Source organism: Myxocyprinus asiaticus, chromosome 23 (assembly GCF_019703515.2).
Source record: "Myxocyprinus asiaticus isolate MX2 ecotype Aquarium Trade chromosome 23, UBuf_Myxa_2, whole genome shotgun sequence".
Classification (NCBI taxonomy): Eukaryota; Metazoa; Chordata; class Actinopteri; order Cypriniformes; family Catostomidae; genus Myxocyprinus; species Myxocyprinus asiaticus.
The window spans coordinates 39,244,839-39,257,921 of record NC_059366.1 but is presented as its reverse complement, the minus strand read 5'-3'; the positions used below and the strand labels follow the sequence as shown (position 1 = coordinate 39,257,921).

The window sequence follows — 13,083 nt, the reverse complement described above, 5'->3', positions numbered from 1 at the left end:
TCACATCTAAAACTCCAACTGTTCTATTGAGTCTTCATAAACACTACTTCAGGACCACAGTTTGAAATGTCTGGCGTATTGCCAGGATGGTCTTGTCTATGAGTACATATCTCAAACTTGGATAGAAGTAAAAAACTTGAAGTCATAGCTGGCAAAGCAGCAAATGAAGGTGCCATGTCAAACTGTCACTGATGAAGCATTCGGACGTCAGCAAAGGAAAATTTTTATTTGTGATGTTTACAAAGCCCGTACATCTTTCCTTTGATTTTGAGGTGAAATATGACCCAGATATATTAAAGCTGAGGTCTGTCATTTCTGCACCACTAGCACTGCAAAACAGAAGTACGGTTTTCAAACAGCTTTCCAAATACCCCACTGTCTGCTGTTGATTGAACAAACAGATAGTCCCACCCCAACTCATGCCATTGTTTGAGCCAATGTTGTTGTGTCAGGCTGGACGGGTTGCTCAAAACAAACAAAGGAATTTTCATAGCACCACAGAGACACAGTGTTTACAATTTTCGAGAAAATTAACCAACGAACGGCTTACTTGAAAGTTGCAGTTAAGTAAGTAGTAAATAGCAGCAGTTAAGAGTTTGCAAGGGGTGCGCTTCCCAAAAGCATCGTTAGCCAACTATGGTAGCAAGTTCCATCGTTACCAACATAGTTCAATGATTTGGTGTTTCCCGAAACTATAGTTCCAACGAACATTCGCAAACAGCATTGCACAGTTGTGTGGTTGGAACAACAGCTCTCCACCTGTGGTTAGAAGCATAGTTTCTTGTTAGTTTGCTGTGTGGACATAATTTCACTTCGCTGAGGCTTCTTTATCTTTCATTCCATATATATATTTTATTCTGTCAACACTTTGACCACGTTTACATGCATTTAAGAAAATATCTTATACCGGGGGTTTTCAGAAAGCAGCGTTCTGAAACATCATGTAAACGTGAATGCAGCTATTACCTGGTATTACAGTTTTTCTGAATTTTCTGAATTGCTAAAACACATTTCTTGAAACCTTCACCCATTTTCTCACAACTTTAAATACAAAACCAAATCTTCAAACTACATTCATAAAACCCCTGACTCTCCTGGCAAAATCAAACAATCACCTCAAAACCATTTCATCTGTGCTCAAAATCAAAAAATACTTTTAGATCATACACACAGCAAGTCAATATATAAACACTACAGAGCATTCATTAGACACTACATCAGAAAATGGAGAACACAGCATCCAGGGCATGTAATTACAGAAAAAAATGTTTATTGTATAGTATATACATATATATACATATATATATATATATATATATATATATATATATATATATACATATACATATATATATATATATATATATATATATATATATATATATATATAGTGCATTTTGCAATTGTCAAAAAAGTATAGTAATCACAACTTACAGTAGTACAGTGAACATATTGTATACTGTAAGTATTGCAAGTATTACAGTATTGAATGTCTGTATATTCAGCAATTACATACTGTCAAAATACAGTAGTCCAACTGCAAAACCCCAAAGGACACTCTAAATGAAAAACACATTACAGTACACTCATTCAAAAATGTTGTCCAACTGCAAAATCAAAGTCAAAGAGAGATTCATTCTGCCTCAGCATCACGTTTTCACATCAGTAGAAACAAATGTGAATAATTTTGAGTCATTGTGTGTAAACGATGGAAACTGTGTTGTAGTTATGTTTAACTTTTGCTGCCTGTGTTTACCCATTTGCAACACAAGTGCTCACAGTGTGAAATGTGTTTTAGTGAGTGAGAATGTGTTTAGAGTTTTGCCAAAAGAGTGATTGATTCGACAAATGAGTATAGGCCACTGAGCATTTAGTTCAGAGAATGGGGTTTAGTGTTTTACCAATTCAGAAAAAACTGTAATTTAAAGGTGCACTTAGCAACTTTTTGCTCGTGTCATCTTGGACTTACAGTGACACCTAGTGGTGTGGATGCAGCATCATTCAAAATCAATAGTTTTCAGTTACAGATGCCATTGTAGAAATTCACTATTCACTATCAGCCATGATTAATTTCATCCAAGAGTGAAAGTGTCCAATAACTAGATGGTTAATGAGCTTAAGCGAGTAGAATTCAGCTGGTCATGTGATTTAAAAAATGACAGCCTCCATGAGGGTGCACCTGCCCCATATAGAAAAAAAAAAACACACACACACAAAAAAAAACAGCTTTTATAAGGTTTATAAGGTTACTGATATGATCCTCATCTAATGTGAGTGGTCATTATTTTATACACATGTTTCAGAATTACAATTAATTTCTTTAGGAGTAAAGCTTTTTTAATAGGGAAAAAATTACTAAGTGCACCTTTATTATTCGCGGGAGTTATTACTTCACCCCCTGCAAAAGGTCATTAACGACAGCTCTACTGTATGTTGTTGAACCAACGTGGCTACAACAATGGATGTGTGACATACAGTAGTTACTACCATTTCGGGAAACAGTCATGACTAGCTAATTTCTCCAACGATGCATCGTACTATGTTGGTTAAGCAGTGAGTAACATTGTTGTATGAGAAACACACCCCACATTGTTAAGTTCAGATTCAAAGCTTTTACACAACACCTATTTTATTTCAAGTGAGTTGTTTTTAATTCATTAGCTAGCAGCTCTATAAATGAAACGGTATCTGCCCAGAATTTCCATATCAGTGCATCCATAGTTTATAGCAAATAAAGGCAAAAAACATTTAACATCTAGATACTTCCAAAGCTGCAGAATTCTCTCAAGCAATGACAAAGGTGCCATATTAAACTTATGCTGTAATATGTTTGTTTTCCTGCAGGGTCATACTGTGCTTGCTAAGAGTGGGTCAATTTTTCTCTTACAATATCTGCAAAGCATCCACTGGGGTTCAATAATTACAACAGAATAATGTGATTAAGAGACTTTATCTTGGATTGCCCTTTCAGAAGAATGAATCATTGGGCTTTCTCTCTCCTCTGCTGAGTCCTCCTCTGCTCTGTTGTTTATAGCCTACTGCTATGAAAGGACAAGGCAGCAGTAGGGTGGATGAGATCACTACAGGGCACTTTAAGCACTGGCATATCTGTGCTGTTTCCCCTGAGCATTCTAATACTCTAAGCCACAGCTTCTCTAGAAAACTCATTTACATGCTAACACCACTGGAAACCAAATACAACAAAAGGTGTGTGTTTGAGAGTGAGAGAGAGAAAAATAACCACACATGCAGCTATGCAAACATTTTTGATGCCATAAATTAGAATTGGGGTACTCAAGTTTGGACTCAAGCCTTTCCCTGTCCAGCCGAGCCCATGACATTTGTGATGCAATGAAATAAAAAGTAACTAAATAACAAAACAGAAATTAATGAACACATCTCTGTCTCTGTAACGTTGCTGGCTGGCAATGACAATGACGTGAAGATGAAGAGAACCCAAGTGCAGTTTATTTACAAAGTGATAATCCAAAAAACCCTAACTTTAAACGTGAAAGAAAACATAAAACATGAACATGGACTTGACTATGGCCTGACTTGACTACAAAGTTACATTCAACATTCACATTCAATACTTGACAACCAGACATAAACCAATGAACAAACAGAACTGATAACAAGCTAATTAAACAATAAACCAATGAAAACATGACACATGAACATGAAGGGAAAACATGAAATCACATGACAAGGGAACAGGAACTAAACTTTTCAAAATAAAAGACATAAATCAACAAAATACACATGACATACCCCCCCCCCACTAATGGGCGGCTCCCGACGCCCCAACACATAAACAAAACACGTAAAACATGACATAAATTCAAAGTTCTGCAGGGAACTGGGTGGGGGGGGGGGTGTCTTGAGGCGTGGGGCGTGTGACCAGGGTAGAGTCCGTGGGGGATGGAGCCATGAGAGGCTCGAGGGGCGGAGCCATGGAAGGCAGAGCCATGAGAGGCTCAAGGGGTGGAGCCATGGAACTTGGTGCCTGGAGAGTACCCAAAGACTCGAAGGGCCAGGGTGGAGCCGATGGCAGGGAGGACAGACCAAGGAGGAGCAAGAGGGACGAGGGACCCGGGCAAAGCCGACAGGTTGAAGGACTGGAGTGGAGCCGAGGGAACGCAGAGCTGAGGCAATGTCGAGGGACCAACAGGCCAAGGCGAAGTCCAGGGCTCGGAGGGTCCAGGCGGGGCCGGAGGGCCGAAAGTTCCCCTTGCCTGCTCAGAAGAACTAAGGGTGGGTATAAGGGTGGGAACCATCTCCAGGTTCAACTGCTCAGGCGTTGCTGTGACGTGGCACGGCGAAGGCCGAGGCGTTGCTGTGACGTGGCACGGCGCAGGCCGAGGCGTTGCTGTGACGTGGCACGGCGCAGGCCGAGGCGTTGCTGTGACGTGGCACGGCGCAGGCCGAGGCGTTGCTGTGACGTGGCACGGCGCAGGCCGAGGCGTTGCTGTGACGTGGCACGGCGCAAAAGATGGTGCCAGCTCAGCGACCATGACTAGGAACTCTGGTTTGGCGGCCATGACGTGGAACTGTGGCTCGGCGGCGGCCATGTCGTGGAACTCTGGCTCGGCGGCAGCCATGTCGTGGAACTCTGGCTCGGCATCCGCCTCCCCCACAGTGAACGTGGAACCAATGATCTGTAGGGCGTGGTCAATTTATTGAGCCAGGCTGAGGGAACTGCAACCGCCAGGCATGACCGATCGGCTCCCTTAACCCCACCCTAAAAATGTCCTTGAGGGTGACCACATTAAAATCCACCTGTCTGGCCAGAGCGCAAAAGTCCTCTACGTACTCCTCCAGGGGACGATTCCCCTGACGTAGCCGTATGAGCCGAACTACTGGGTTCATTATTTGGTCAAGTATTCTGTAATGTTGCTGGCTGGCAATGGCAATGACGAAGACGATGATGTGAAGATGAAGAGAACTCAAGCGCAGTTTATTTACAAAGTGATAATCCAAAAATCCTAACTATAAATGTGAAAGAAAACATGGACTTGACTACAAAGTTACATTCATCATTCACATTCAATATTTGACAACCAGATAATGCAAACATGAGGGCTTAAATACAAGACATGGGAGAACATAAACCAATGAACAAACAGAACTGATAACAAGCTAATTAAACAATAAACCAATGAAAACATGACATGAACATGGAGGGAAAACGTGAAATCACATGACAAGGGAACAGGAACGAAACTTTTCAAAATAAAAGACATGAATCAACAAAATACACATGACAGTCTGCATGCAGCAGTATTAGCCCCTGAAGTCGTAGACGTAGCGAGAGTTGTTTCACTGTGTTTAAGCAAACACACACACACACATATGCACGTGCACAGGCACACTCATCAGTCAACCAATACGCTTGAATGTTACTACAGAGACTACTGTATAACATCAACTACCGAGGTGGCTGGCATGATGAAAACATAAAGACGGGTATGTATCCAATGTAATAGAAACTAAACAAAGCAGTTTCACATGACACGGGACCTGACAACTGGTGTGTGGCATTTGTGCAGTCAAGACGGTGCTCGCATCGTGGTTTCATCATGGTTAAAAACTTAATTGAGTCAAGTCACCCACCTCATGTCCCTCACAGTTTACTAAAAACAGCATATCAAAATAAAAATACATAAAAATAGTATTAATATTGGATATTAAGTATTTTTAGGTGTAATGTATCAACACATGTAGGATTCTGTAGTCTCTTGTGGTCCACACAGTGTTATCAGCTTGAACTGGTCCATAATAGCTTGATGAATTATAGTTTTTCTCGATTGCTAAAAATTGGTAGTGTAAGCCATCCTCACAAAACCATTTTGCCATTTCCCAGCAGAAAGACCATGTACCCCAGTCTATAAACACTATTTACACTTTTTGCCACATTTCTCTGGTCCATTCACACTTCTTTGCAAAAGTCTAAACACACCTCTCACTTTAAGACAAAATTGTCACCATGTTGTATTTAGAAAACACTGCCGTTCAATAAGTAAACTCAAACCAGCGCAATTCAAACACCCTAAACAAACAATTGTCCACATGTAAGCACTTACGACCAAAATTACTCAAGCAATAAGGAGATTGGAATTAATAAAAAGGGCAACAGGTAAGCTCACCTGTGTTTCGGAATCATAGATGCAAACATCAGAGAATGAGTCAAGTCAAGTCAGTTTTATTTGTATAGCGCCTTTCACAACACACATAATTTCAAAGCAGCTTTACAGAAATTCATGCATTAAAAGAAAATGAAACTGTAATTTCTATTACAGTTTCACATACTAATGCCAATATTACTTGTGTATAGTGCAAGTCATGGTTTAAAATTATTATACCAAGTAAGTGTTAAGGGTCAGTATTTAAACAAAGATTTTGTATGAACTGTAATATTAATGACTAATGTCTTTGAAGTCCATCCTGGATTAACGATGGATTAATGGTAAGAATGAGAGGAGGTAGACAAGGGAGAGGCAGAGGAAGAGGAAGAACAACAACAATCTCAAATAAGATCCATGCTACTGTAGTTGGCCATGTTGTTGTACACGGTAGGACAATGAGGGAAGCTGGGCTGAGAGTACAGCCAAACCTGAGCCGTTTCAGTGTTGCATCAATTGTCCGGACTTTCAGGGATGAAAACAGGTACCACACTATGAAGTTGTACTATTCTGTACTGTACGTACCATGCAACTATATGCATTACAGTAGCAGAAGCAGGCAATACAAGAAAATGACATGAAGTTGAGGATTCATATTGTCAATAATGTGTGACAATGTCAAACACTGTTGTTTGTTTGCAGAATTGAAAGACAACCAGTTGTTGGTGGTAGACCAAGCATTTTTTCTGAGGCCCAAGTCAATGCCATCGTAAACATGGTTGTGGTAAACAACCTCATATGCCTCAGAGAAATCCAGGCAAGAATTATTGAAGACAATGACATTTTCCAAAATATAGAGAGAGTCAACAACTGATCGCATCCTTCGGCACAACCATATGCGCATGACACAAGTGTACCGGGTTCCGTTTGAGAGGAACTCAGAGAAAGTAAAAGAGCTGCATTTCCAATATGTCCAGGTAGGTGTTTACATGTATTCCATAATTTGTGTGTAAATATCAACTATTGTACTGTGTAGGCAACAGATAACTTACATGCTGTGATATAGTTTTCTTGGCTTACTGTAACAATACTGGATTGGCTGTATTGAAATGTAATGTAATCAAATCTCATACAGACAATACTCCAGTTTGATGCCAGTGACACCTTGCATGAGTTCATCTTTGTGGATGAGGCAGGATTCAACCTCAAAAAGCGAAGACGAAGAGGGCGCAACATTATTGGCCAACGTGCTCTCGTGGAGGTCCCTGGACAGCGTGGGGGTAATGTTACACTTTGTGCAACCATGGACTCCTTCACCACCATGCTACTCTCGGCCATATAACACTCAAAGTCTTCTGACTTTTCTGGATGGCCTATGGGAAGCTCTTTTCCAACATGCCCAGAGAGAAGTGCAGCATTGTTATGTTGTTGTTTGGGACAACGTACGTTTCCTCCATACTGTTCTGGTCCGGAACTGGTTCATGAATGATCCAAGATTCACAAATGTGTTCCTCCCACCATACTTGCCTTTCCTCAATCCGATAGACAAGTTCTTCTCAGCATGGCGGTGGAAGGTCTATGACAGAAATCCCTATGTACAGAACAACCTTCTCCTAGCTGTGGTGGAAGCTTGTGGGGACATTGCTGTGGAGTCCTGTCAAGGATGGCTCAGGCATTCCAGGGCATGTTCCCCCTGCGTTTGGCTAGGGAAAACATAGCCTGTGATGTTGATGAAAATCTCTGGCCTGACCCTGATGCTGACTCAGAATTAACTGTTATTGCTATTACAGTACTGTAGCGTACTCTAACTCTCTTACCTAGGTGAAAATGCTCTGTTTCTTTCCTTGTTTTCTTAGCCTCCTTTGTTTTCAGAATTTGTGTTGGTGACTTACATTACATTACTGTGACCACTAAAGTGACAAGCATGATTGTTCAACAAGCAACTGCAGTACTGTACTGTGAATGGAAAATAAACATCCTGTAAGAAAGACAATTGTAGTATTTGTGTGATTGTATGATTCACATCATGTCAAACTCATTGAGTGGAACACATCTGAAATTCAGGGACACGTTATATTATTGGTTCATGAAAATCTTTTTATAATAGTTTTTTCAATTCCTCCCAGCAGTGTGTAAAGGGTATTCAGAAGGTTGATTGTATTTGATGGTTTTGTGTGTAATTTGTATGCAAAATTTGGTTTCTACGACAGATAATATGGTTTTGACTACAATGTTTACTTTTGGGTCAAAAGTCAAGGGTTTGTCCAAAATGGTGTGAGTATCAAGACGTGTATTTAGGGTTTTGAGAAAACATATTACATATTCAAGAAATGTGTGTTAGCAATTGAGAAAAATTGTAACTGTGTAACTTTTTAAATAGGCGGAGAAAAAAAGCATTATTGCTAAAGCAGACAGCAACTCTAAACAGATAAACAGCACCTATTTATTATTGATTCACTATTTTCAAAGCATTAAAATACTGCATAATATACATTCTTTTACAGCATTTGTCCACCATTCACAACATTCAACCATGGACAATAAAATATTAGGATATTTTGGGCAGTGAAACATTTTGTTTATAATTTAATTATAGACTATAAAATAAATGTATTATTCGATGACAGAGTTTGTGTATGAAGCTAAACTTCATGTTACAAGGTTATGACGTTTTTATTATTTTTATTTTTTATTTTTTTTAAACCACCGGGTAACTTATGCACATCTTGTTTTAGCCTACACCTCTGACACTTTTGAAGGACAATTCTGTTAAATTATGACTCAAAATTATTACCCTCCATGTTAAAGAAGAACTTTTCAAAGAAAATTTTCTTTGGTTGCTATTTAAAAATGTCACATTTGATTGCAGACCAACGTGGCTTCCGCTCAAGCAAATATATATATATATATATTATATTAATCTTCTGCGGCAGCTGCTGCGAGACGCACATGGACGCATCAGGGATTTAGGTACACGAGCAGCACGCAAAACTGCCCTGCATTGTGAGGTTTTCCGCAAATTAACTAGAAAATCATATCCGTGACGACATGGCCCTAATATTGTCAGTGGGCTTTTCCAGTGTTTGCAGTCAAATCGTGAGACAGAACTTCTCAGCGAGTGCTAATTACTACAGTGTTAACTCATTTGTATGTACTGTATTTTCCCAAATCAGTCGGCAGATAAAGAAAAAAGATTCAGAAAGAAATCTCAGTATAGAGATTATTATTATTTCTTTAGATAGGGATAATTTTAAATAAAACTAAATTAAACTGAATTGATAAATTGAAAATGAAGAAATAAAAACGACGTTAAAATTTGAAACATAAAAACCTCGGTTGTAATGACTAACACAGCTTTCACATTCTTTAGTCTATGTTTGAGTGGAGGGGAAAATGTAACAAATAATTTAAATGTCAACAGAACGCAATAAGAATTGTGTTGAAGGTTTTTTTTGTTACATTTATATTTACAGACTGTTTTTCTTAGTTGTGAAGTTTAAAATAAGCTTAAAATATTGATGTTGAGTTAACAGTTACAATATTAATTCAGATTCATGAACAGATTCTTTCGGACTCGGACTCGGCTCGGACTCGGCCTGTTATGGACTCGGTCTTAAGTCCAACTCTGCCCCTTTTGGACTCGGACTCAACTCGGACTCGATTGTTTAAAAGACTCGGACTTGACTCAACTCGACTAAGGTGTACTCGAACCCAACACTACCATAAATAACTAAATTGTTACATTTTCTAAAGAAACACTTGCCACCACAATGTTCTGAATGTGGTTGCTAGGAGATTACTTACTTTGCCAAGTCAAAATCCCCAAGTCTCTATAATATTCTGGTCTCTAGATATGGCTCGGGTCCCTTTTTCAATAAGTCTGTGGGATTTTTTCACTTGTTAGCAAGCAACACTTATTGAGCCAGCAAATTTTGAACTGAATTAAAGGTTTAACACAACTTAAGCTCTATGGACAGCATTTGTGTCACGCTGATGATTACAAAAATATTTCTGACTCATTATTCGGTTGGTAAAACAAACAAAAATCATGTTTACACTTTCGCACTAACAATGGAAGTCTAAGGGGAAAGGCATTTCAGGCGGTTTATAAGTAGAAATGTGCAGCTTACATTATTTCTTATATTTATTCTTCCCAACCATAAAATTTTTATTTAAATGGAGTTTCATAACAAAGTTAGGGAGAAGCATGTTCATTTACTCCGACCAATCTCATCACCAGAGTAAGCATATATAAACAGCTGCTTACCTCCATGGTGGTGACGATTCTTCCGGCATTCCTCCATCCACCCCATCTCTTCCATCCACTCATCAATAACTCTACAAGTTAGGGGGGTATTCAAGCTCGGGTCAAGTTTCAAGCCTCGAGCCCTCCTCCAGGGATAGCGAGCCAAACTCGTTTACACTATCCTCACTACAGGATTACATTAACTTGCGAACTACTGAATCTGTAAAGTCGTCTAAATCATCCTTTTGAGGTAGGACTACTTTTCCATGTAAAAAGTGTTTAACAGATACATCACATTCCTCTAGTATCTTTGAGCATATCAAGTGAAAGTTTACACGGGCTTTACATGGCCATTACATGAATTGAGACATGGATGCAAAATATGCACATAAAAGATGCACAACTCTTTCAAACAATGTGATAAGTTACATATAAATAATACATTTGTGTTTATTTGAGATAATGTACATTTGTCCTTTTGGCTTCCATTATAAGAGCATTACTGTACACACATTTCACCAACCAAGTAAAAAAAAGAAATTCTGTGGAAATCGAGATTAAATATAATTTAACCCAGGATATTCCTTACATAAATTGAAGTGAAATTACATTTAATGAGAATCATCCACGCTCTTCTACAAGTGAGATTAAAGATTGCTTTGCTCTAATGGTAGTCATGCACACAGTTATGTGTCAAATTTGGCCGTGTGTTGGGAGATCAGACACATGCATGTCCCCTAATCCCAGCCCCGCTAACTTCCTGTCCCAGACGCTAACCAGAGAACCAGGGTGCAAGCTCACAGGAAGCATAAACACTGCCGGAGAAGAGGAAGAGCAAAGGGAGTGAGAATGGAGAAACAGAGCCAAGCAGAGGAAAAAAGAGAATATGTATGAAAGAGAATGATGGCACAAAGGAAAAAGAAAATGAAGAAAAGAATGGAATAAGAAATGAGGGAAAGGCTTGAAAATGATCCAGAAACAACAGAGTGCACAGGCCTATGCACATAAGATGATCTACTTAAAAGAAAAAAAAGAAAAAAAAAAAAAGAAGCATTATGGGATAACAATGGATTTTATTACAGCTGTGTAAACTAGCTGGTAATTCCATAATGAGTACCAGGGGCCATATTCAAGAAATATTCTAAGATATAAAATTCTTTTCATAGAAAAATTCCAGGTACAATACAAAAGGGATCTGGCATCCCAGATGTGCATGACTTTCTTTATTCTGCAGAACACAAATTAAGATTTTTAGAAGAATATCTCAGCTCTGTAGGGCCATACAATGCAAGTAAATGGGTGCCAAAATGTTAAAGCTCCAAAATCCACATAAAGGGAGCATAAAAGTAATCCATATGACTCCAGTGGTTAAATCCATGTGTTCAGACACAATAAAATATGGTGTGGGTGAGAAACAATATTTATGTCATTTTTTATCATAAATTCTCCTCCCTGCCCAGTAGGGGGTGATAGGCATGAAGAACGTGAATCACCAAAAAACAAAGAAGGAGAAAGTGGAAGTGAAGGAAAAGGGCTTAAATATTGATCTGTTTCTCAGCCACACCTATCATATCACTTCAGAAGATATGGATTTAACCACCAGAGTTGCCTGTAGTACTTTTAAGTACTCTTATGTGGATTTTGGAGCTTCAAAATTTAGGGCACCTATTCACTTGCATTGTATGGACCTACATAGCTGAGATATTCTTCTAAAAATCTTCATTTTGTGTTCAGCAGATGAAAGAAAGTCAGACACATCTGGGATGGCATGAGGGTGAATAAATGAGAGAATTGTAATTTTTGGGTGAACTAACCCTATAAGCTCAGTCAACAGCATTAATGGCATTATGTTGATTACCAAAAAAAAATAATTTAAACTTATCTCTCCTTTTCTTTAAAAATCTGTTACAGTGAGCCACTTAAAATGGAAGTGAATGGGGGCCAATCCGTAAATGTTAAAATTTTAGTGTGATAAAATCCCTAACTAACCTTTTCCGTGTAAATTTATGTCCATGATGACATAACAACATAAATCCTAAAATGACTGTAGAAATGATGATATAAACAACTTTACAGCTCAAATAATACACAAGTTTTTACAGAAAGATTAATGTAAGTGGTTTTTAAAATTATAAGCTTCACATTTCTGCCTCTAAACCCTCCAAAAATTGGCCCCATTCACTTCCATTGTAAGTGCCTCACTATAACTGCGAATTTTTATTTTTTTTGTAGTCAACACAAATGCTGTCAATTGAGCTTAACTTGTATTGAACCTGGAATATTCCTTTAACTACTGTTTCTTTTAATTTTCTAACTTAAGAAAAAAATATTAATATTTTACTTATTTTTTACAGTTTATCCTACTATCCTACCATTTATTCCCACTGATTTGTTGTGTCTCCTTTTATTTCTGTTAAAACCCCTCATATATATCTGAGTCCGGCCCCTTCTCTATCGATGAGTGCACACATTACAAACACAGATAAAGTGATTTCTAGTGTCACTGTTGTATTCAGTCACACTGAGAATTCTTTGCCCAGAGAGAAAATCCTACAGTAGCAAGATTACATTTACGCATTTGGCAGACACTTTTATCCAAAGCAACTTACAGTTCACTTATTACAGGGACAATCCCCCCAGAGCAACCTGGAGTTAAGTGTCTTGCTCAAGGACACAATGGTGGTGGCAGTGGGGATCAAACCGGCAAACTTCTGC

General features: G+C 38.7%; 1 protein-coding gene across 2 annotated transcripts in view; it reads right to left on the bottom strand.

Moving 5' to 3' along the window:
• LOC127414410 (cGMP-dependent protein kinase 1-like) overlaps nucleotides 1-13,083 on the bottom strand; it is a 116,449-nt gene that overhangs the window by 66,578 nt on the left and 36,788 nt on the right. The gene's annotated exons all lie outside the window — the stretch shown is intronic.